The following is a 25412-nucleotide window of genomic DNA, read 5'->3' as shown; positions in this document are numbered from 1 at the left end:
GGTTCAAAAAATCCAGCTTCTTCATAAAATATAAAATATAATATTTAAAATTTGATTTTGCGATTCTTTTTGTTATAAGTTAAAATAAAGATATGTGTGTAGTGTTAATGTAAAGGTGGCTATGCGTATGTTTCATTTGAGTTTGTCTTAACAAAATTTTGTGATAAGGTCATCAACTTTTTAGCAAGGATACATAAAGTATACCGGGTGTAGAATGGTTTTTGGTACATATGGATTTTACATGTAAAAACAGAAAGTTAAAAATATTGGCTCCCCTGATTATTTTAGAGCAAAATATTAAATACAAAAATTGTAGAGAATAAAAATTCTATCTATATATCTTTTTTTATACTTTGCGTCAATAATATTTTCATTATGCAACGCGTATGCGTTTCGCAATATAATGAAAACTTAATTTTATTATAGCACTCAAAACAGTAACTTTTTCCTTGATTATGCTGGCAATGCTATTATGCGCATTTACTCAAAAATTACTGTCACATCGCAAATAATTTTATTACAATAACAGCTTTTCACCCAAAATAATTTTCGGACCGTTTTGCTATAGTAATCAGTGCGTCCACCCCTTTGTTCTAAGGAGACAAAATCAATCAAATTTAATTTTCTTTTATGCGGCCGCAGGGGCGAGGGAAGTTCTGTCGAAATAAATTTTGACCACTTTTTATCATTGCTATATTTTTGAATTTGCCTCATTTACTTTTATTAGTTCCGATTTCAAACAATTGCTTTCATTTATTGATATTTTATTGATTTCAATTAAACGCGAGAAGAAAAACATGCACAGTATGAATTAATTAATTTTATTTTTCAGGTCGCTTGTGAAAAAAAGTTTTTGAAAACTCAGCATAATGGGGCAAGCCTTCACAAAATTAAGCTCAAGTGTTTCAGAAAACAGAGTAGGTTATTCGTCAAATTATAGGCGATAATCTGATTTATTTTCATATCGAAACAACCGATTCATGTGTGATGGATGTCGCAAATTTGTTGTTTGGAACTTTGACAAGTGAAAAATGTGGCACTTCATATACTTGATTAGCACCAAAGCGTTGGAAAAGACAAATCATAACACCATTACAAGATGTATTCATGAAGGTAACAACCATTTTTTCGGAACTAGTTCCAGTTGGAAACATTGGTCTAAAGTTGTTTCGACAGAACTTCCTTCGGTTCTGAAGTAAAAAATTGGTCTAAAGAGTTTAGACAGTACTTCCCTCGCTGTCGGAAACTTGACGACTGCATGCCTATTGTATTTTTTTCTCATTACATTTTTGTAGTGGGAATTTAAAAAAAAATTGCGATGACGTCATCAACATTTTTGCAAGGACACGTATATCAGTTGGGATAGATGTAGTGTAATACTAAGAATAAAATTATTGTATTCCCAAATTTTCGGGAAAATGAATTGGGTCGTTTTGAATATTGATTTGTTATAATCAATAAAATAACGAAACAATTTACTCACGTATACGGCGCCGGTGTGTAATATGTAGAGAGCGGATTTCTGTCGGGCTAGGCAAGGCCAAACTCGGTACGGCTCGTACGGGATGCGAATTCATTGCAGTTACGGACTGCACTTCGTTTATTTGAGATTAGAATAACGCTGTTTCGTTGCACTCTGCTGTTAATTCCCGTTCTCATTTACTTAGCCGTTTGATTAATAAATCGTTAATTATATTTATGGAATTAGTACCGATTAAATTCAGTGATTATCTATCACCCGCTATTGAGTCCCGGCGATCCAGCGCGTCCCCACCTATAATCGTGACGTAGCCCGACAGAAATCCGCTGTCTAGTAATATGAGAGGCAACTGAAAATCGTTTATGTATAAACATTCTTAATTTAAGATGACAAGCGTAACAGCCAGAGAACATAGAGAAGCGACATAGAGGCTGATTTTGCAAAACCACCCTTATTGACATTGGAGTCTTCAACCGCCAAAGGCAAGCGCCAAATTTAAATAGTCTATGCCAATAGAAACCTTGGTTCACTATAATTGTAATTCGTGTGATTTGAATGAAAATGAAGGAAACAGTAAGCAGCTTGTAATATTCTGGTAAATCTAGTGTCAATTTGTCGAAAGTAAAACGCGTCGTTAAAAATATTGTGACATTTCTTCTAGTTAATTTTATTCCTAGTTAGAACCAAACACTGCTGCCAACATAAATTGCGGAGTCCTCAACCGTCATTTAATTTAAACTATGGCGCTTCTCTGTGTTCTCTGTAACAGCATACGTGAGAGTCAAACAGAGAAACTGTAAACAAAACGACCATCGGTTTTATTGCTTCGACTTCCGCTTATTATATAAAACATTGAGTTTTATTTTAATTTTTGACGGTGGAATTCACAATTGGTTGATTATAAACATGTCTATTCCACATTCGCGGAACCTAGACAGCGCACACGTCTGTAATGTTAAAGTCGATGTAAATAAGCGTGCTACCCTTATGTTTCAACCGAGTTTTTACTTTAAAAAATTTTGTGTCTACCAAATTGGGTTGGTCCAATGTAATACTAATAATAAGTGTTGCCTTTAATTTAATCTGTAGGAACAACCGTTCCCACAAAATCAGGTGTTCTACCTGAGCGCATTTGTAATATTTGTATAAATGTAAATATTTCCTATCCTTCGTCTACCTGCCCTACACTTCTTCATACTTTCTCTTTTCGCTTCTGGAACTTTCTAAACCCTTCTTTACCTACTTCCACCTCTTCAAATCCGAGCTTACCTGTGTACCATTTTAAACACCCTTCCTTCTTCTTCCTCACACTCTCGAACAGTAAACAACGAAATAAAATCTCAAAACCGTACCGTCGCTTTTAAATCACCAACAATACCCACAAATCAATAAAATAAATTGACTTCATTAATTTTTTTGAGCCACCTCTTAAGAAAATCTAAAAAATATGAATGGAATGATAAATCACCAGTACAAACTCATCATATTTTTTGCATTTTATATAGGATTTATTCAGCAAAATTTAAGGGTGACGTCATCAATTTTTTTAGGAGGGATGAACAAATACATTTTGAACAAAAGTTTACCATGCTTATAATAACTTTAAAATATCTCCAAGATTTCAAAGCATTCGGTTTTGTAATTCCTGATTACATCGATAAAATAAATTCACGCATTCATTAATTTTTTTGAGTCACCCTGTATATGCAAATCCAAAAAATATGAATGAAATGATAAATCACAAGTACAGACTCATCATATTTTGTACATTTTAGATAGGATTTATTCGGCAAACTTTCGAGCTGACGTCATCAAATTTTTTGAGGGGGGATTAGCAAATACATTTTGATAAAAAAGTTAACGTGCTTATGATAACTTTAATACATCTCCTATGTTTCAAAGCATTCGGTTTTGTAGTTCCTGATTAACTCAATAAAATAAATTCACGCATTCATTAATTTTTTGAGTCACTCTGTATATGCAAATCGAAAAAATTTGAATGGAATGATAAATCATAAGAAGAGACTCACCATATTTTGTACATTTTAGATAGGATTTATTCAGCAAAATTTTGGGGTGACGTCATCAATTTTTTAGGAGGGATGAGCAAATACATCTTGATAAAAAATTTACCATGCTTATGATAACTTTAAAACATCTCCAAGATTTCAAAGCATTCGGTTCTGTAATTCCTGATTAAATCAATAAAATAAATTGACGCATTCATTAATTTTTTTGAGTCACCCTGTATATGCAAATCGAAAAAATTTGAATGGAATGATAAATCACAACAAGAGACTCACCATATTTTGTACATTTTAGATAGGATTTATTCAGCAAAATTTTGTGGTGACGTCATAAATTTTTTAGGGGGGATGAGCAAATACATTTTGACTAAAAACTTACCATGCTGATGATAACTTTAAAACATATTCACGATTTCAAAGCATTTATTTTGTAGTTCCTGTGTAAATCAGTAAAATACATTTACGCATTCATTAATTTCTTTGAGTCACCCTGTATATGCAAATCCAAAAAATATGAATGGAATGATAGATCACAAGTACATACTCATCATAATTTGTACATTTTAGATATGATTTATTCGGCAAACTTTTGAGCTGACGTCATCAAGTTTTTGGAGGGGATAACCAAATATATTTTGACTAAAGATTTATGATGCTCTTTATAGCCTTAAAACATCTGCAACATTTCAAAGCATTCGGGTTAGCAGATTCAAAATTAAATTTCAAAATATTGTTTTATAACTTTAATTTTTTTTCCAAAAATTTGGACGTATCGGGTGAAAACTCAATTCGGAGTCGTAAACTACATGTGTAGGAGTATGTTATTTTATACAATTTAAAACCCATTTTCTATGTACAATTTTGAAGTGACGTCATCGCATTAGTGGTGGGGATGATTAGACAAATTTTGGTTAGCGTTTTACCATCTACATGATATTCCTAATATAAGTACAAAATTTCACAACAATTGGTCCAGTACTTTCTGTCTAATAAAAATCCGGGACGGCAGACAGACGGACAGACGGACATACGGACAGACGGACAGACAGACGGAAATGGCAGACCTATTTCTTCGTCTTCTAGGGGTCATGAAAGATCGAGAAAACGTAAAAGTAGAGAGTCGGCCGACGGACTCGATTACAATACTTCCTTTGCTTACCGAATGCTTTGAAATCTTGGCAACACTTATTATTAGTATTACATTGGACCAATCCAATTTGGTAGACACAAAATTTTGTAAAGTAAAAACTCGGTTGAAACATAAGCGTAGCACGCTTAGTTACATTTACTTTAACATTACAGACGTGCATTTGTTTTGTGCGCTGACTAGGTTCCGCGAATGTGGTATAGACATGTTTATAATCAACCAATTGTGAATTCCACCGTCAAAAATTAAAATAAAACCCAATGTTTTATATAATAAGTGGAAGTCGAAGCAATAAAAATTTCTAGACGACCATTGCTTTTGTTTACAGTTTTTCTGTTTGACTCTCACGTATGCTATGTTACGCTTGTCGTCTTAAATTAAGAATGCTTATACATAAACGATTTTCATTTGCCTCACCTAGTACACGCCGGCGTCGTATACGTGAGTAAATTGTTTCGTTATTTTATTGATTATTACAAATCAATATTCAAAACGACCCAATTCATTTTCCCGAAAATTTGGGAATACAATAATTTTATTCTTAGTATTCCACTACATCTATCCCAACTGATATACGTGTCCTTGCAAAAATGTTGATGACGTCATCGCAATTTTTTTTAAATTCCCACTACAAAAATGTAATGAGAAATAAACCACAATAGGCATGCAGTCGTCAAGTTTCCGACAGCGAGGGAAGTACTGTCTAAACTCTTTAGACCAATTTTTTATTTTTGTGAAAGACATCACTTTGGATTTAGAAGCATTTAAAAATAATCGATTATTTATACACCATAGTACAATTATATCCAAAACTTCCTGCAATTTGATAGAATCGGCAATATTTCCGAAGCAGCGCTCCCAAAACCGAACCCTGAGGAACACTGGAACTCTGCCAAACATTGGTCGATCTGTATTCAAAATAGTCAACAAACTGATATCTGTCTTGTAAATAGGAGGTAAACATTTTTATCCATTTTGGAGAAAACCTACCTATATAATTTCTCCAACGTCAAGATTAGCAAGTCATGATCCCGTTTGTCGAACGTTTTATTGAAATCTAAGAAAATCACATCCATTTGTCCCCTGCCATCCAAAACACCTCGTACATTTTGCGTTAACGTGACAATTGGCATTTATTTCAGACATCTAATTTTTCCATAGTTGCTGATACAATTTTAAAACTTGAATGTAACAATTTAGTACTGGTAGATTCTATCCAGCTAATAACACATTGTTTTCAAAACTATCCAATGTTCAAGGTACAATAGGTGAAAAAGTTTTTCAGAAATTTAAGTCTGGTGTGGTGACCGAATTTCAATCAAATTTTCGCGCTGAAATTAATTAACAGCGGCGTGAAAATCACATTTGAATAATTTTAATTTGAAACAAAAAAAATTCAATCAAAATATCGTTAAACATAGGCAACTATGTACACGTTAGCGCTAGGGGATTTTAGTTAGAGGGTTAGTAGAAAAGAAAGGCATGTTGGAAGCATTGTTGGTTTTGGTTCGATGATAGAGATGGGCAAAATCGTTCCACGCGTGGAGCGCTACAACCGCTGCCGCTACAAGAAAATAGCGCTCCAAGTAACTAGTTACTTTGGAACGTATTCATCACGAGTGGCGTTTGAGTACGACGCTTCCACTTGTCCGCTTGGAACTTGGAACGAATGTTCCAATCTCAAGTACCAATATGTAGCGAACGGACATTCTGGACACAATAAATACTGACAACAATTAGGACGGGCACTCTACTTTCATTTTAATAAAAAAAATAATAAAATAAACAAAACTACAAATATTTTTATGGTCTTGTTTTCGCAACTTTCTGTGTTAATTCCCAATCTTCTACTAGACTGAGATTTTACAAATTTTTTCGTTTCCTATTGAAATACATGTATTCAATTAAAACTTATTTATAAACTATTTTATACCTAAGCTTTTATATCTTTTCTGATAATGAGTCATTTATATCGACCGTCGCATTCTTACAAAAAATTATCGAATATGCAGCGTCTTTGATACCGCCCTCAAACAAAATACAACACTTGCTGATTTTGCAGATTGCTTTATGATAAAACCGCTTTGCTTTTTATTTTATCTGTTTATTTAAATATTGTTAAACCTTTACTTTTGATCTGCGTTGCAAACATTTTGTTTTTCTTTTTTTTTTTCATAAATATTATAAAATAAATACCTATTTATAAACGTTTCCTGATATCTTTTTTTGTGTTGATAAACACACAATTATTTTAATGACTGAAAGATTATTCTCTTTTTTTTTCAGTTACCAAGCCCTCACTATTTGCGTTTCTTGTAACGTTTCGGACAAACGTGTTTTATGATTTCGTTCCTTGAATTTCCGTCCCGTAACTCCCGTACAAATATCGTTTCAAGTTCCAAGTGGAACGCAGAGTGGAACGTGTTACTTTTGTCGCGAGGAGCGCTACACTCCGCTACTCGGTGGTAGCGCTACAATGGAACGGTTCCTAAAGTAACGACCCATCTCTATTCGATGACGTGCGGATGCATGGTGAAAAGACGCTGTAAGTACCTAGGTTAAACTAGCTGGTTTGGTAGTTACTAAAAGGGAGGAAGCCTTTGTTTAACGACAATTAATCGTAACGACAACGCCACAGTTTTCCCCCACCAATTCTTGCGGCTTTTTAATCGGAAAAATGCAACTGTTTGGATCGACGCTAGCACGTGTAAATTTGATTAATTGTTTATAAATTCATAGTTCATGTAAGAGTTTATCGTCAACTAGTGCTGACACAATTTAACAATCAGGATTATTTAAATAAACCACTTGCTAGAAGATTACATGAAGTTCACTTGTTCAGGATAACAACCTTTGTTTACAAGTTATAAATAAGTTTCTGGATGCATATACGTAACTGTTGATAACACTTCTTAATTCTTCACACAAGATTGCTAATAGTTCATTTACGGCAGTTAAATTCACTACCGTGGACTGGCGGGGGGTTAAAATAATTTTCCCCTTAGGCAGTTATCATCGTTATTATCATTAAGTCACTGAGGCATGTCTTTGCAACGCTAGAGATTGGTTACATCTGTTTGTTACTATTCGTCGGTATGAGTTCGCAGTAAAGAAATACGCAGTTGACTTAAATTAGCGTATATATTGAGACAGTAACAAAACAAGCGTTCTTTACAAGTTATTCCTACTAGAGATGGGTCGTTACTTTAGGAACCGTTCCATTGTAGCGCTACCACCGAGTAGCGGAGTGTAGCGCTCCTCGCGACAAAAGTAACACGTTCCACTCTGCGTTCCACTTGGAACTTGAAACGATATTTGTACGGGAGTTACGGGACGGAAATTCAAGGAACGAAATCATAAAACACGTTTGTCCGAAACGTTACAAGAAACGCAAATAGTGAGGGCTTGGTAACTGAAAAAAAAAGAGAATAATCTTTCAGTCATTAAAATAATTGTGTGTTTATCAACACAAAAAAAGATATCAGGAAACGTTTATAAATAGGTATTTATTTTATAATATTTATGAAAAAAAAAAAGAAAAACAAAATGTTTGCAACGCAGATCAAAAGTAAAGGTTTAACAATATTTAAATAAACAGATAAAATAAAAAGCAAAGCGGTTTTATCATAAAGCAATCTGCAAAATCAGCAAGTGTTGTATTTTGTTTGAGGGCGGTATCAAAGACGCTGCATATTCGATAATTTTTTGTAAGAATGCGACGGTCGATATAAATGACTCATTATCAGAAAAGATATAAAAGCTTAGGTATAAAATAGTTTATAAATAAGTTTTAATTGAATACATGTATTTCAATAGGAAACGAAAAAATTTGTAAAATCTCAGTCTAGTAGAAGATTGGGAATTAACACAGAAAGTTGCGAAAACAAGACCATAAAAATATTTGTAGTTTTGTTTATTTTATTATTTTTTTTATTAAAATGAAAGTAGAGTGCCCGTCCTAATTGTTGTCAGTATTTATTGTGTCCAGAATGTCCGTTCGCTACATATTGGTACTTGAGATTGGAACATTCGTTCCAAGTTCCAAGCGGACAAGTGGAAGCGTCGTACTCAAACGCCACTCGTGATGAATACGTTCCAAAGTAACTAGTTACTTGGAGCGCTATTTTCTTGTAGCGGTAGCGGTTGTAGCGCTCCACGCGTGGAACGATTTTGCCCATCTCTAATTCCTACGAACTAAAGGCAGACCAGGGTTGCCAGATTTTCAGAATCTTATGTCGCCAATGTGTTACCACTTTGTCGCCAGATGTCGCCACTTACTAAAATTTTTCAACAGTAACAAAGTAAAAACACGTGTTTTTTTTTTCAAATTGATTTGAGCAACATTTCAGATATCGGCCAACAGTAGTTCGGAATTTGGCTTTATCCTGAGGTATCCTCGGCAATTAAATGAGCCGCTTATTGGGATCTGAAATCTTTGTAAAAAAAGGTATTCATTTTCAAGTTGTCTTTTTATTAAAAAAATAAGAACATCGAAAAATACAAAAAAATTATTTAAAAAATACGAACATCAAAAAATAAAAAAATATCAAAAACAAATAAAATCACAAATAAAATAAACATAAACCTTAAAAAGCTTTCGTTGTCGTTCGTGTGTCATACTCTTTCTTTACTTGAATTGATAAAAATCTTCAGTTAATGTGCTTTTGACATTTTTATTTGACAAGTTATTTTTAGTTACTAATTTGTCACTAGATTGCAATTTTGCAACATATTGTACAGGTTTTTCGCATCTCACCACTGAGTACACTCAGGTCATTTTTTCCAAATCTGACACTGACAGTGCGGGAGTTTTGCGAACGGATATTATGTATAATGCCGTGTTAATAATTGGAATATTGATGCAACGACCAACGCTTCCTTATTTTTTTTGATTTGTTTAACAACTGACAACTGACATTTCACATTGTTGTACACATTATAATAAGTAGAGAGCGGAAAATATGCAGCAAAATTTTGGGAAATATGATCATATGATATGCACCAAATTTATGCAAATATGCAGTAACTTTCTTAATATATGCAGAGATATGCAGCTGCATATGCTCCAAAAACTAAAAAAAAAGCGTAATAACCGAACTAAATTTATTTACAAATTACAAAATTAGTATTAATCGACTATTTAATTACTATTTTGGTAACAATTTATTTTTAAATATTTTTCGAAATATTCTAACCAAAAGTTTTCCGATGATTCTAAATTATATTTGGTATAGAAAAACTGTGTACTACGTCCACAGATATAAAAATCCTTACCGGTTTAGAGCAGACGCGACAAAACAGTTCCTTCTTGAAGAATATGTTCAGGAAAAGGTTTAATCCATAAATTAATTTGAGTTATCTTCGATATATTAACACACATGTATCGCTTAAAATGCTTTAAATGAAAACTCACGATGAAAAGTAATAGGGTAACGTCCCTTCAACCACCATAACACATACCATTAATACACTTAAGTAACGAACAAAAATATTGGGAATGAATGGTATTTCCAATAGTAATTAGGGCCCAAATTTACCTGGAAGAATGGCTTAACACCCAATGGATTCTCCAAACTACCATAAAACCCACACCTTTACTAGTTATTTGAACATCAGGACAATATTTGCAATATGATTAATGAAATTTCGTCTTTCTAGATACATGCCGATAGAATAACAATCTTTTTTTTTTCAAATTGGCACAAAAATTGATAAAAATGCAAAATATGCACCCGTTACGTGAAATATGCAGCTGAAGGCAAATATATGCAAATATGCAATTTTTTTATAGCTGTATTCGTTTTTAATTAGCATGATTCGTTCACATATTAAATATCAAGACTTATATGCAAAAAATAACGGATATGCAAATTTCATAAAATCCGCTCTCTAATAATAAGCATTTACGCAGGCAGCGGCAGAACGGCACTGAATGACTGCTACCCATAGTGGACTGTTGCGTGCGGGGTTGCACAAATAAAATTCACAATAATATTCATCAAAGCTGTGATTTTCTGATCCGAGTCGCCGGATTTAGTAGCCAGTCGCCAGTTGGAAATTTTAGACGCCAGAGCTAACAAAAAAGTAGCCGGTTTGGCGAAAAGTAGCCACATCTGGCAACCCTGCATATGTCTCGAGTGGCCAGATTGCCCCTCGAGGGTTGAGGGCGGTACGACCCGAGGCGAAACCCGATATCGGTCGAGTCTGCATGAAACGAAACATCCTCCCGCCCGACCGTACACGTCCAAAAACAAAAAATACAAAGGGTCTACATGGCTACGATTAATCTTACACGGTCACCGCACTGTCTTCCATGGGTAACACATACAGACGATTGACGGCGCGTTTTGTCACTCCGATGCCTGTTTTGACAGTCACAACCCGCACAATGTTGTCACTTCCTGGATGCAATTCCACAATACGACCCAGTTTCCATTGTATCGGTGCGATACTTTCATTCTTAAGGACAACCATTGCTCCTACCTGAAGAGGGATCGGATTTTCGCTCCGCCACTTAGTCCGGGTTTGGAAACTTGTCAGATAATTGCTCGTCCACCTTTCCCAGAAGAGTTGGCCAAGTTGTTCAACCCTTTGCCATCGAGAGAGGTGATTTTCCGGCAGATGTAGAAGGCTTGGCTCCGGTGGTGCCGTCAAGGATGTGCCGATTAGAAAGTGTCTCGGCGTCAGAGGGTCCAGATCGTCGGGGTCATTACTCATGGGAACAAGGGGGAGTGAATTAAGAATAGCTTCAATAAGGGTTAGTAAGGTACTCATCTCTTCCACTGTAAGAACTCTGGTGCCCGCTACCCGTTTAAAGTTATATTTAAATGACTTAAATGACGCCGCTTCCCATATTCCTCCAACGTATGGAGAATTCGGTGGAATAAACTTCCATGTAACCCCTTCGTCGGCCAAGTTGCTAATGACTCGTTTTACTTTTTTGTAAGTGCTAACTCGATGGAAAACGTTTAAATCTGGTTGTGTTTGAGATATTAGTGTTACATTGCGTGTTTCCGGCGGAAGTTTAGGCCAATGTGACGAATCTTTAAATTTGTTTATTGCGGTTCGTTTTGATTGACCAATATCAAGAGGTTTTGTTTTAACGGGGAGCGCTACTGAAAACCGAGCATCTGGGGTCCTTTTAGTGGTGGTGACGAATGAAATTTCGCAGGCTTGGTCGTCTGTGGTGAAATTTACGTTATTAGCCATGCCCTCCAATTCCCAGAATTTTGACATCTGGTGCTCCAGACTGTTGGTGCTTAAGAGGCAGAAATTTTCTCTTGGCCCTTGACACTGCAGACCCACATTTCTATATGGGCCGCCCACTAGCCACCCAAAGCAGCTGTTCTGTACATAAGTACTGTTGTTTTGTAATTTTATACGCCCTTCCCTCAAAATGTCGTAAAATAGTTCGGCTCCGATTAAAAGGTCTATTTCGCCCGATATATAAAATTCAGGGTCCGCCAAAGTTAAATTATCCGGTATTCGCAATGGTGTAGGGTCAAATGTTTCGACTGGTAAATTATTGGTGATTTCTGGCAGTACCAAACAGCTGATTGTGTTCGAATAATTGTCACAAATTGATTTAATAAAGACCTTTGCAGCCCGAGTGAGGGTAGTACTAGTTTGCCCTATACCCGCAATAGACATCTGACATTTATTTAAATTTAGTTTTAGCAGTCGGCATAATTTATCGGTGATAAAATTACTATCACTACCGATGTCCAAAAGCGCTCTAACTTTGTGAAGCTGGCCATTACCGTCCCTAATTTTAATTACGGCTGTGGAAAGCAACGTGAGTGACTTAAGTTCCGTCGAACAGCAATGGTTATTTACACCTTGCGGTTCCCCTTTTTGTAAGTGTAGTAACGTGTGGTGCCTGCCATTACACGTTCTACAATACCGGGAGGTGCATGATCTAGCATCGTGGCCATCGCGTAAGCAATTTAAGCAAAGTTTTAGCCTTTTTACTTCGTTAATACGGTCTTGGATGCTAAGTTGTAAAAAAGCGGTACATTGTTGTACGAAAGAATGGGATGATTGTTTACACTTTGGACATATCGTTAATTTACGTTTAACTTCGGGAAACTTAGATTTTGTAACGTGGTACCGCGGGTTTTCCGAATTTACTTCGAAAGAGTTGCAAAATTCCATTGATTCAAGTGTTTGGCAACGCTGTGATATGAAGGTCGTCATTTCCTTCAGCGTTGGCAGTTCATTGTTTTTTAATTTTGATTCCCATTCCCGTTTTGTCGCAAAGTCAAATTTTGTGGACACCAAATAAATAAGAACTGGATCCCAATTAGTTACATCTAAATTTTGAGCTTTTAGCGACTCTAAATTTGCATTTAACTGATCTAAAAGCGTCCGCAATGAATTTGGAGATTTGTTAACTTGTGTTAAATTAAAAAGGCCGTGGATGTGATTGTGAACAATTAAGCGCTTACTATGATAACGCTCTTTGAGTAATCGCCAAGCAGTGTCATAACTTTGAGCGGATATAGATAGATTATCAATAATTCGTTTTGGTTCGTCCCCAAGGCAGGAACGCAAATAATGCAATTTTTGGATTTTTTCTAAGTTGGTGTTTTCATGAATAAGGGTACGGAAACTATCGTAAAAGGCCGTCCAACTTGTATATTCCCCGTCAAAATGAGGTAACTCGATAGTGGGCAATTTAATATCGGTAGAACTACTAGATGCCTTAATTGTAAACTTATCGATTAATTCTTCCGCCTTTGAACATAATTCGTAGTAACGGTTTTCATATTCAAATCGCTCGTTTTCGTCTGGCTCGGCGGGATCGGCATCATTTTCAATTGTTAATAATTCAAGTTGATCTTGTGCTTCAATAAACTGTTTTAATAGCGGTTTAAAATTGTCATAACGTAAACACAATACCCTAACTTGATCGGCAGATTTGATCGTATTCAAAAATTTATCAAAATTCGTGGTAGTCGTACGTATTTGTCTTTTTTTTGTTTTTAAACTGGCTTCCGTCATTTTGGAAGAGGTGAGTACGTCAAAGGAGACAAATGAAAAAGTGTGAAGACAGGAAGAATAATGACCACCGACCTGTCCTTTGTTGTGGCGTCCTGTGGTTTGGCGCGTGGACAAGGGTGGCTTCAGTGATTATGTGCAGCTTCCGCAGGGATGTCGTCACCACGGGGGGCTCGATCCGTCGGGCGTTCTGGGCGTCGTGGCGTTGAATGCTCGGCACCAGTACTTCTTTTGCTGCCGCGTCCTGGTTGGACGAGTGGATGGGGCGGACGTCGATGTCCGTGTAAACTGCTGAAGAGGATGTCGTCACCGCAGAGGGCTCGATCCGTTGAACTTCCTGGGCGTCGTGGCGTCGTAAGCTTGGCACCAGTACTTCTTTTGCTGCCGCGTCCTGGTTGGACGAGTGGTGGGGCGGACGTCGATGTCCGTGTAAACTGCTGAAGAGGATGTCGTCACCGCAGAGGGCTCGATCCGTTGAACTTCCTGGGCGTCGTGGCGTCGTAAGCTCGGCACCAGTACTTCTTTTGCTGCCGCGTCCTGGTTGGACGAGTGGATGGGGCGGACGTCGATGTCCGTGTAAACTGCTGAAGAGGAAGTCGTCACCGCAGAGGGCTCGATCCGTTGAACTTCCTGGGCGTCGTGGCGTCGTAAGCTCGGCACCAGTTGTTCCCTGTTTTGGCGTCCTGGTCTGACGCGTAGATGAGGATAGCGCCGATGTCCGTGTGGAGTTCAAATGAGGATGTCGTCACCACCGAGGGCTCGATCCGTCGTATTTCCTGGGCGTCGTCGCGTCGTAAGCTCGGCACCAGTAATTCACTACACACGTCGTCGCGATCCGACTCGAAGGACCATTTTTTGTTTGTTACTATCCGTCGGTATGAGTTCGCAGTAAAGAAATACGCAGTTGACTTAAATTAGCGTATATATTGAGACAGTAACAAAACAAGCGTTCTTTACAAGTTATTCCTACGAACTAAAGGCACATATGTCTCGAGTGGCCAGATTGCCCCTCGAGGGTTGAGGGCGGTACGACCCGAGGCGAAACCCGATATCCGTCGAGTCTGCATGAAACGAAACAACATCACTGAGGCATGTCCTCGCAACGCTAAAGATTGATTACATCACTGAGGCATGTCCTTGCAATGCTAAAGATTGATTACATCATCGAGGCATTTCCTCGCAACGTTAAAATTTACATCATCGAGGCATTTCTTCGCAACGCTAAAATTTACATCACCGAGAGGCTTTTTCCTCGCAACGATGACTGTATATTTTTTTGTTTAATTATTATGTTTTGTTGGGGTAACCAGTCCACGATAAACTCTCAAAGTTAATTATTTTAAGTAACCAATCACTTGGATCATGACATAATTTGACATAATGTAAACTCTTTGTTTGAATCGTTGATAAAGTGTGTCAAGTATTAATCTCATGTAAATTTTATTAACTTTGCAATTTTTCACCTCAGACAATATTTCTCTAATTTTAACCTCAGTAATTTTCCTTTCTTGTATAATTTTAATTGACCCTCTTCCTGTAAGATCGTAAAACTTCCATAGTGACTTTCCGTGCGCACGCATCTTCAAAACCACGTATCCGGCACTCCGGCAGCAGAGCAAAGGCCTGTGACAACAAACCGCTTTGACAGAATGCAACCAGCTACACATGCGTAATCTATCGCTCATTGGTTAATTTTAACTTGGCGCTCCAAAAATCTGACTTCGCCTGCGCGATGTTATCTCACTCTGTATCATTGGAATTTATATAATGTCTACTCACTTTGCTTACAGGAAAAGGGTCAATTGAACGTAAATATCATGCTCTGGAGTTTTAACCTCACATAATGTTTTTATTTGCACAAATTTATTTCACACCAGATCTTTGATTTTTATAAATCTTTGCTAGTTTTGTTTTGTAAATATTTTGTTGATGAATGTTTCCATCGTATAAATTAAGATTGTAAAGTCTTTGCCATTTCTATTGAAACACCACCTGTTGATTTTGCTTAAAATTTAGCAATTGGTGACAGCTTTCGGTTGATTGACAACGGCTTTTAGTTAGAAAAATTTTCTGAATATGAACGTTGCCAAATTTACGTTTAACAAGTGATGTTTCTATTGAAATGGCAAAGACTATATATATGGTGAATTTAAATGTTGTTTATTGCTCTTTTGAAACTTTAACATATACCGTGCTTTAACACTTGTTTAGCTGTCGATAATATCAGAGTCATACCAACTGAACATTTGAAATGGAAATGAGGTTAAATATCACCGAAACACGTAGCAGAAGCGGAGGGCGCGGCTCCTAGTGGGAGATAGTGGGATTTGTAGAGCCATCTGCACAAGGGATGCAGGCTTTGTATAGATTCAGTGGGGACGGTCTGGATGATGAGACGTTGTCAGCTTCTGCTAGACCTCCCCTATGGGTATTTTTGTTGTGCTCTTGTTGACTGCCGTAATTTTAAATTCGAGGCCCCACGCCCGTAATAACTTGTATATTTGCGTCCAGTTAATTTAATTCAGATTTTTGTTTTCTTTTTATTAAATCTGTGATATTCAAATATGTGCATCGATTCAAAACATAAACGTAGGGTTTTTGTACTTCGGTTTCCCATATGTTTATGTTTGTCAACTCACGGTTCTCTTTCTTTCATATTTTTATGTCTTGCATTTGCAATGTACTATATGTGGGTGAATAAACTATAGGGGGCTTTTGGAGCTGAGGAGTGAATTCGAGATGGCAAGCTACATGTCGCCCTCGCTCGTAGCTCTTTTTCCTTCTAGAGAGGGGGTGCGATTTTTAGCCCCCTTCCAAAAATTTTGTCTATTATTTCTTGCGCTGTCGACTCACACGCAGTGTATGCTCACTTGTATGAAAGAGCGCCTTCCCGCCATTAAAAAAAAAAACACGACGTAGGTTCCTTTTGTTAGACGATCACAGCCAAGGCCAAATTTTGAATCTTTGAATTTTTTGCGGGCCTTTCAAATTTTTTCAAGTGTCAATTTAAGGCGGGAAGTTTGGGCATGGCCGACTAGTAACTATAAAGATTATGGCCTGACCAAGAGGTACCATACGTGTTGCCATCTATTTATTAATAATTACACTTAATAATTTAGCAAAATTTTAATTTGATTTGACATTATGAGGCTTCAAAACGTGTAATGGTGGTTTGTTTCGGTATGAATGCATTTGTGCCTTTCAAAAAGTGTTAATAATTCTTTTGTCGTTTTTAAATTATTAATAGACGGCAGCACGTATGGTACCTCTTGGACAGACCATAATCTTTATATTAGTCGGCCTGTGTTGGGTTATCACACTGTTTTAGAAAAAAATGTAGGTTTTAATAATTTTATTTAATGTATTTAATGTATTTAATGTATTTAATGTATTTAATGTATTTAATGTATTTAATGTATTTAATGTATTTAATGTATTTAATGTATTTAATGTATTTAATGTATTTAATGTATTTAATGTATTTAATGTATTTAATGTATTTAATGTATTTAATGTATTTAATGTATTTAATGTATCTAATGTATTTAATGTATTTAATGTATTTAATGTATTTAATATAATTAATGAGTAAAATTTTGGGGGAAAATTTGTAAATGCGAATATAGATCCAGATATTATAACAGATAATTTAAAATTTGCTCTAATAACCTCTGTTGATGTTGAAAGATAGATTTTAAAACATGTGTTGTGTGACAAGCGAGAATCATTTCTAATGGAAAATTTTGAAAACATCTATATGTATAATAAAAATGGATCGCCAAATGTGTTGCTAAGCGCATAACTCGAGAACGACTCAACTGATTCGGCTAATTTTTGTTTTCAAATATTCGTTGAAGTACGAGGATGGTTCTTACGTAGAGAAAAATTTAAAAAATTTCCTGAAAAAGTCTAAAAAAAAATTCTAAAAATTTTGTATGGGAATCGCCACTTCGAATTAATTTCAATAGTTGGCGTTCCTGACGGACCTGTCGTCTAACTGACGTGTCATACAAAACTAATTCTTCCGTGCGATTATGAAAAGTACATTGCATTTCAAATCGTTCTTTGTTTTTTCGTAAAAAAAACGTCGTTTATTTTAAAAAAAGTGTTGGTTAAAGTGAATTTAGTTACACATTGCGAAAGTGTCTTATTAATTTTGATCTGCCATTCTGTTTACCTATATTCACTTTGTTGGTTTCGACAAAACCTCAAACTTTACCGTTATTCAAGGATTTAATTTGAAGTTTTCAGTATTTTAAAATTCTCAAGACAAATTTACAGATTAAATTGACTGTGAAAATAATTCTGTGTCGTTTTATGAAGTTCATTACAATGCCGAGAAGACGACAAGCTGACATAGGTCCAAGAACTCAATCAAACGTGCGACGAACATGTGCAAATCGCAATGATTTATTTCATGGGTAATTCGGATATGAAAGTTGATCAGCGTTGTGCTCATAATCAACATAATCAAACATTGAAGCGAGACATTGGGCGGTATGAATAAAAGTGAGTAGATACTCATATTCAAAGTACGAAGTACCTACTTCATTATTACTCTTATATACCTGACAGTGGCGGCTCGTGAAGTTTTCTTCAGAGGAGGCTCAAATTTGAAAAGCACTACTTTTTATATCTTTCATTATCTGAATAATTTTTTTTTGTCATGGCCACGAAAAGAACACTCCTGCGTTGATAGATAAACTATTGCATCGATTAGTTTTTTCAAAATTGCCCTATTTTTACGACCTTTCTCGTTATAGTTCTCAATATCCCTCTTATGAGCGGAATCTAAAGTAGTAGAAGAAAATATTTATGTATGTGTTCCTATGAATGCAATGATAAATTACGAAAATATACTGATGATATTTTGCACATTTTAGATAGGATTTATTCGGCAAAAACTTGAGATGACGTCATCAAGTTTTTGGGCTTGATAAACAGATATATTTTGATTAAAAACGTACCATGTCAAACAGTAACTTCCAAACGTCTGCAATATTTCAAAATTCAGTCTTGCAATTCCTGATTCAATCAATAAAATAAATTGACTCAGTGGTTAATTTTTTTTGAGACAACCCCTATAAGCAAAACTAAAAAATATGAATGGAATGATAAATCACAAGTATAGTCTCATCCTATTTTGGACATTTTAGATAGGATTCATTTGGCAAAATTTTGTGCTGACGTCATCAATTTTTTGGAGGGGATAAGTAAATATATTTTGAATAAAAATTTATTATGCTTATCATATGTTTAAAACATTTGCAAGATTTCAAAGCATTCGGTTTTGCAGATTCAAAATTAAATTGTAGGTGAAACGAAGTTCACGGGGTCAGCTAGTTTAATAATAATAATCAATTGGTTTAATAAAAATTTAGCTAAAATACAAATAACAGTATTTTTTTGCCCTTAATTTACTTAATATCTGGTTCACCGAGCTTAGCTCGGCTCGTTTGATAGTATTAGATCAGATTAGGACCGATAAATATATATGAATATTATGCAATTCTCAGTATATTTCATACGTAAGAGGTGAACTCGATCAAAAATAAAACTCAAGAATGCACATATAAAAATATAACAAAACTGTTGAATAACGACCACAACCAACCAACTAGACTTGGAAAATAAAATTTTTAAGTATGTGCCGCAGTGGCGGCTCGTGAACTTTTCTTCAGAGGAGGCTCAAATTTGAAAAGCACTACTTTTTATATCTTTTATTATCTGAATAATTTTTTTCGTCATGCCCACGAAAAGAACACTCTTGCGTTGACAGATAAATTATATTGCATCGATTAGTCTTTTCAAAATTGCCCAATTTTCACCAACTTTCTCGTAATATATAGTTCTCCCTTTTATGAGCCGAATCTAAATTATTGGCAATGTTTTGCTTACCAAGCATTTCTAATTTAATCTAAGAAAATATGTGTTCCTGTGATTTTTCATGCCTTTCTCTTGCTCGTGACAAATTTTGTAAATTATTATAGCCTGTTTTACCCCAAGCGGAAGATTTATCACTTATAAATAATACACAATTCCAACAGTATAATTTGTTTCTTAAAACCGAAGCCGTTAACTATTTAGTTTTATTATAATTATTTTCATGAAATGCTCTGTTTTGTTTCTAATTGTAACAGTCAATACCATTAATGGGAGTGATGGTGTTGGTCTTCCCTTTTATACCCTTACCTACGTAAAGCCTAAACACCACCACCACTGAACAGGGAGCTCGCGAAACCACCTCAATGTTTTTCCTACTTACACCCGATTGCTCCAACTAATAAGAAAGAGATAAAGTTATCTGTACGACTTGATCTGAAAAGAGATGAACAGCCGGAGGCTAGCGACGTTTTAGCCAATGCAATACCCACTGACGGTGCGTCAAGGTTACGGTCTCATTATTCAGATGCATCGTCGTTCGGAGGCTAGCGGCTAGCAAGCCTCTGCCGCTGAAACCAAACGCGGAGTGGTGTGAATGTGAATTATGATTGTGAGGGCGCAAATATAAATTTTTCCGACATTTTAACCTGATATACGATGAAAGTAAATGAAATCCAAGAAAATATTCTGAAAAATAACAAATGTCTACAAAAATATAAATTCTTTCATCGAAAAAAATTAGAGGAAGCTCAGCTCCAAAAAATAGAGGAGGCTCAGCCTCCCCTGCCTCCTCTGAGGAGTCGCCACTGATGTGCCGACATGGAGTTTTATGGTAAAAACAAACGTGACAAATGTCAGGAAAAACATCTGGTTTTGGTCATACCGCTGTCTCGTCAAATTGTTACCCAGATAATGCAATCATAAATTTGGTATTTTTTCTCGGTATTGATGTAAAGCTCTAATGACCGAACCCAAAGCCGCACTCTTTTTCAATTATTACAGTCAGAAAATGCCAGGAATTGACTTCTTATGACCTGTTTTGGTGAATCACTCCTGATAGTGGAATGTTAAAATGTAGCTTTTTCTGAAAAGTTTTCGATGGGCGCCTTGGTCTGTTCCTGCTATAATATTTTGTACGTAGTGATTCAATGCAAATCTAATATCAATTTATTTTTATAGAGTTATAATATAAAAGCATAGGTGCCGCCCGCCGTCCGGTGCCTCTTGTCACGGACGCCCCTTGTTACGGGCGCCCCGATGCGGTGCATCTTTCGCTTACCGTGTTGAGCTACATTACATTTACATCATTGATGAAGTCTTCATATGCATAATATGCCCTATTTAATAAAAAGCTCTTTAATTTGTTCTTAAAGATAGTTAGGTCTAAATTCTTACTATTTGGAGATAGCTTATTAAAAATTTAATTCCATAATAGGCAATTAGCGAAATTACGTTCCATACAACGTATTTTTTACGTTAACGTACACAATCCCCAATATCCCTTCACGATCTTTACATAGTAAAGTAGGCTTGATATTTTTTAAGTCAATGGATTATAAACACAGGGAAGTAAATGGTCGCAAAATTCTATGTGAACAAAAACATGTCGTTGCAGCCAAAATTACTTTTTTGAGAACATATTTACAGTTTCTAAATTCTTGTGAAAATTTGACTTTCGTGTATTTGGATGAAACATAGATCTATCAGAATGGTTCGTCCATTCGTCGCAGGTTGCACGATACTGATCTAAAAAGCAATCCCAGCAGAATTAAAAGTGAAGGATCAAGGTTTACTATTCTCTACGCGGGTTGTTCAACGGAGTTCTTGGATGGTTGTAACAATTTTTTAAATTCAAAAAATAACGATATAGACTATCATAAAACGATGGATGGGAAAATTTTTCAAAATTGGGTGGTTAATCGGTCATTCCTGCTTTGGCAAAGTTGAACTAAAAATGTGTGGTGGTTTTAGACAAATATCATTCGGTTCAGTTGGATAAACCACCCACTTTTTCTAGTAAAAAATGTGAAATGCAGGAATGGCGCTTTAAACATAGTGTTGAATTTGACAAAAAATTTTCGAAGAAACAGTTGTGGGATTTAATTAAACCCTTCACAAACAATAGAAAAAAAAGATATTTGGTACACGAGACATTAAGAGAAAGTGGCCATGAAGTTCTTAGATTACCTCCGTACCATTGTCAATATAATCCAATTGAAATGGCGTGGGGATTTTGTAAGAACTATTACAACAAGCATATAAATTCTCAACCTTTATTAAAAAATAGGGTGGAGAATTTATGGCTTGAGGCGCTTTCTAAATGTACTCCAAGCATGTGGCAAAATTTTTTTAAACATTGTGAAAAACTTATTTTGGCAGATTGGGAAAAATATGGGAAATCTTTCGTACGAATCTATACCTCCTTTCATTATTTCGCTAGGTGAATCTGATTCAGAATCTGAATTTGAAAATGACGGTGATGATACAGATTTTCATAGCGAAATAATGGAAATGGAGCGAATTGTAGCTTGTCGGGGGGTGATATTTTTACGCATCTTTCGTTCTAAATTTACCAAGGTAGTATGTGAAAAACTACCTTACGTACAACAAAATAAGTATACTTTTAGTTAGATCATCCACGTTGTTGCTTTGCACCAAATTTTAAGCATTTTCATTTTTTTTGTAACTCTTCATGGACCTGGAGAAGGCGTATAGTAACGTTCTTATTAATAAGCGTTTGGAAGTACTTAGTAAAAGCAAATAAGGAGCACTTACGTAAGCATTAGTAATAGCTATATAGATAAATCATTCAATTTAAGGCCGGAAAAATGTTTCAGAAGAGCTAAACCCATCAAAGCACTAGAGCAAGGTTGTTGTCTTTTACCAACCCTTTTAGTAGTCTTAGAATAGTGAAAAAAGAGGTTGGAAGATATGGAAATAGGTTGTTCACAAAGGTCGAAATTTCCATTTCTAAGAAGAGTGGGCGAGCAGAACGAACTGATGATTGAGAATTAAAAATGAGATGCTAAATGTGGCATGCGACAATAATCGTATGTAGAACCCCCATTCATATAAAAACAATGTTTAAGTGAAATTATAGTGTTTGTTCCTTACATCTGAAATAAACACTTACAAAAAGCCGAATAACTGTTTTAAATAGCGTAAAGTTTTATGCTTTCTAAGAAATGGATACCGTTAACTTGGTCATTGCTACTGAAAACTGAAAGTATCGGCAACAAAGTTTATATTTTTCGGGCATATTTTTTAACCTTTAATTTAATAAAACATAACCTAACGGAAAAAGTTCAGGGAATTTTTATTCTTCTGCATCGAATACCAACAAACTCACTAGATTTTCATGGCCAACCCTACTATATAAAGATCGTGAACGGATAATACGGACACTGCATTTTCTGTTTCTATAGATATCATTTTTCTACGTTTTGCGTGCTATACGTTCTATGGAACGTGATTTCGCTAATTGCCTAGTTAGTACCATTCTGCGACTTTTTTAGTCGCAAAGGTTTAGGACATAAGTAATTTTGTGCCGTGTATCATATGCATTATGCAAGTCGTTGAAAGATAGGTAACTGCTTATATTAGACTTGACATGAATCAAACAAAAATAAATATACAAAGAAGGCAGTTTTTTTACATATAACTCTTTAAACTTATTTCTACAATCCTCTCTATAGCCAACACCAATTGCCTTTCTTAGGAGGCTAAACAGTCGATGTATAATATCACTATGGCCCCAAAGTAGTAGCCCATATATTAAATGTGATTCTAATATAGAGAAATATATTGTTCTGAGATAGCATACAGGAAGTTGCATTTGTAGGTTTCGTAAGAGAAAGATGTTTTTTGTGAGTTTACTGGCTAAAGCAACCCGATGCGTATTCCAAGTAAGATGCGAACCAACCCAAATTCCTAGAAATTTAGTGCTCAGTTTAAAATTAGGACGATATTCTTGTTTTAGTAAAGTGACTACAACATCTACTGTTTTGTCGGTATTTAAACAAAATTCATTTGCGGTAAGCTAATCCAATGCTTCGGATCCTACACGTCCAGCAACATCCATGGTGCGATCGGGTGAAATTTTATTTATTAACGTGGTATAAAACTGCGTATAAAACCGTATTTGAAGTCACCGATTCTGAGAAATCGTTGTTAAATATTACAAATAGTAGAGGCCCCAATATTGAACTTTGGGACACTCCTTGGTTTATTGCTAAGGAGCTGGATTTCTGTCCCTTAAATTTTACTAGTTGGCGCCTATTTTCTAAATACGACCTTATTAATTTACAGCTGGTTGGATGAATATTGTAGTGATAGGTCTACGAATGTTGCTACTGCCGCATCACGATTTTCAAGACAATCGGTGATAAAATCTAGGACATAATTATTGTTGAGCGATGTTTTCTAAATCCAAACTGAGACTCGCTAAATAAGTGATGTGACTTGAAATAGTCATTTAACTGTCTGTGTAACTAATGGGGTTCAGAGCAGCTATAAGACTTCTGCACTTGTGAACGTTTATTTTCACTTTTACCCTAACAAAGACTAAACTATACTACATTATTCGAGTGGGAGAGAGTGGTTACGCCCCCTTCCCTCCTATCACTGATTGGACCGCGGGCTTCTGCATTGGCCAGAACAACATGTAGTTTATGACTCCGTGTTGAGTTTTTACCCAAAACGTCCAGATTTTTGGAAAAGAAATCAAAATAATAAAACAACATTTTGCAATTTAATTTTGAACTTGCAAAACCGAATGCTTTGAAATCTTGCAGATGTTTTAAATTTATGATCAGCATAATAAATTTTTAATCAAAATATATTTGTTTATCCGTTCCAAACAGGGCGACTCAAAAAAATTGATGAATGCGTGAATTTATTTTATTGATTTAATCATGAACTGCAAAACCGAATGCTTGAAAATCTTGGAGTTATCATAAGCATGGTAAATTTCCATCAAAATTTATTTCCTCATACCCCCTAAAAAATTGATTACGTCATCTCAAAATTTTGCCGAATAAATCCTCTCCAAAGTGCGCAAAATATGATAAATCTTACTTGTAATTTATCATAGCATTCATATTTTCAGTTTTGCTTATGCAGGTGACTCAAAAAAATTAATGAATCAGTCAATTCTTTATTGATCAAATTAAGAACGGGCCACCCCATTTTCTCGAAAATGTGAGAATAGCTCGTCTTTATAACAATAAAATAATGATAAGGTAAGAATTATAATAATAATATTCAGAATATTTTGTCCAACTGAAGCTTATGAATAATTTTAGTCATCTGTTTTGCGATAAGCTCATTCGAAGAAACAAATCTCTACGTGACATTTTTCCGATGTATAAACATCAACATTTCCGTCGATAATGTGCTGTAAATATATTATTACAATGTCAGTACTTGCGCAGAGACAGTTCATATGGATATGCTTGTGATGCTGAGCTATCAGGCCACCGAAGGTAAGGGACCCCTTCTGGCCTAAGTGTAACGGAAAATAAAATTGGTTTGTTTTTATTTTGGTTATTACCAAAATACGATTTCGTCTTCGACTAATCGTTTGTTGACACATATGATCTCAAGATTGTGCAAAATGTAAAATTGGCCGCTTCCGAGCGTTCGACTAGTTTATGACTTGCAGCCAGGCAGCCACCTGCACAAAGAGCTGCCGGCCAAGTTTTGTTTACAGTATCGTTTCTCACTCTTATTTTGCTTTTATTTTATTTTTTTATCGTTTAATAAAGTATATCGCACACTTTTGAAATTCTTGCATTTGCATTAATATTTTTTCGATTTGCTTATACAGGTCACAAAATTTTGTGAAGTAAAAACTTATTTCCATCACACGCGTAGC

The 25412-nt window shown here is 35.6% G+C and overlaps 1 protein-coding gene across 1 annotated transcript in view; it reads right to left on the bottom strand.

Annotated features, from left to right (window-relative positions):
- Positions 1-25412, bottom strand: part of LOC135121175 (serine/threonine-protein kinase OSR1-like) — a 52167-nt gene that overhangs the window by 9905 nt on the left and 16850 nt on the right. The window lies entirely within an intron of this gene.

Source organism: Zophobas morio, unplaced genomic scaffold, assembly GCF_036711695.1.
Source record: "Zophobas morio isolate AGI-343-1 ecotype UQ-CSIRO unplaced genomic scaffold, CSIRO_AGI_Zmor_V1 ptg000005l, whole genome shotgun sequence".
Classification (NCBI taxonomy): Eukaryota; Metazoa; Arthropoda; class Insecta; order Coleoptera; family Tenebrionidae; genus Zophobas; species Zophobas morio.
This window is presented reverse-complemented; position numbering and strand designations above follow the sequence as displayed.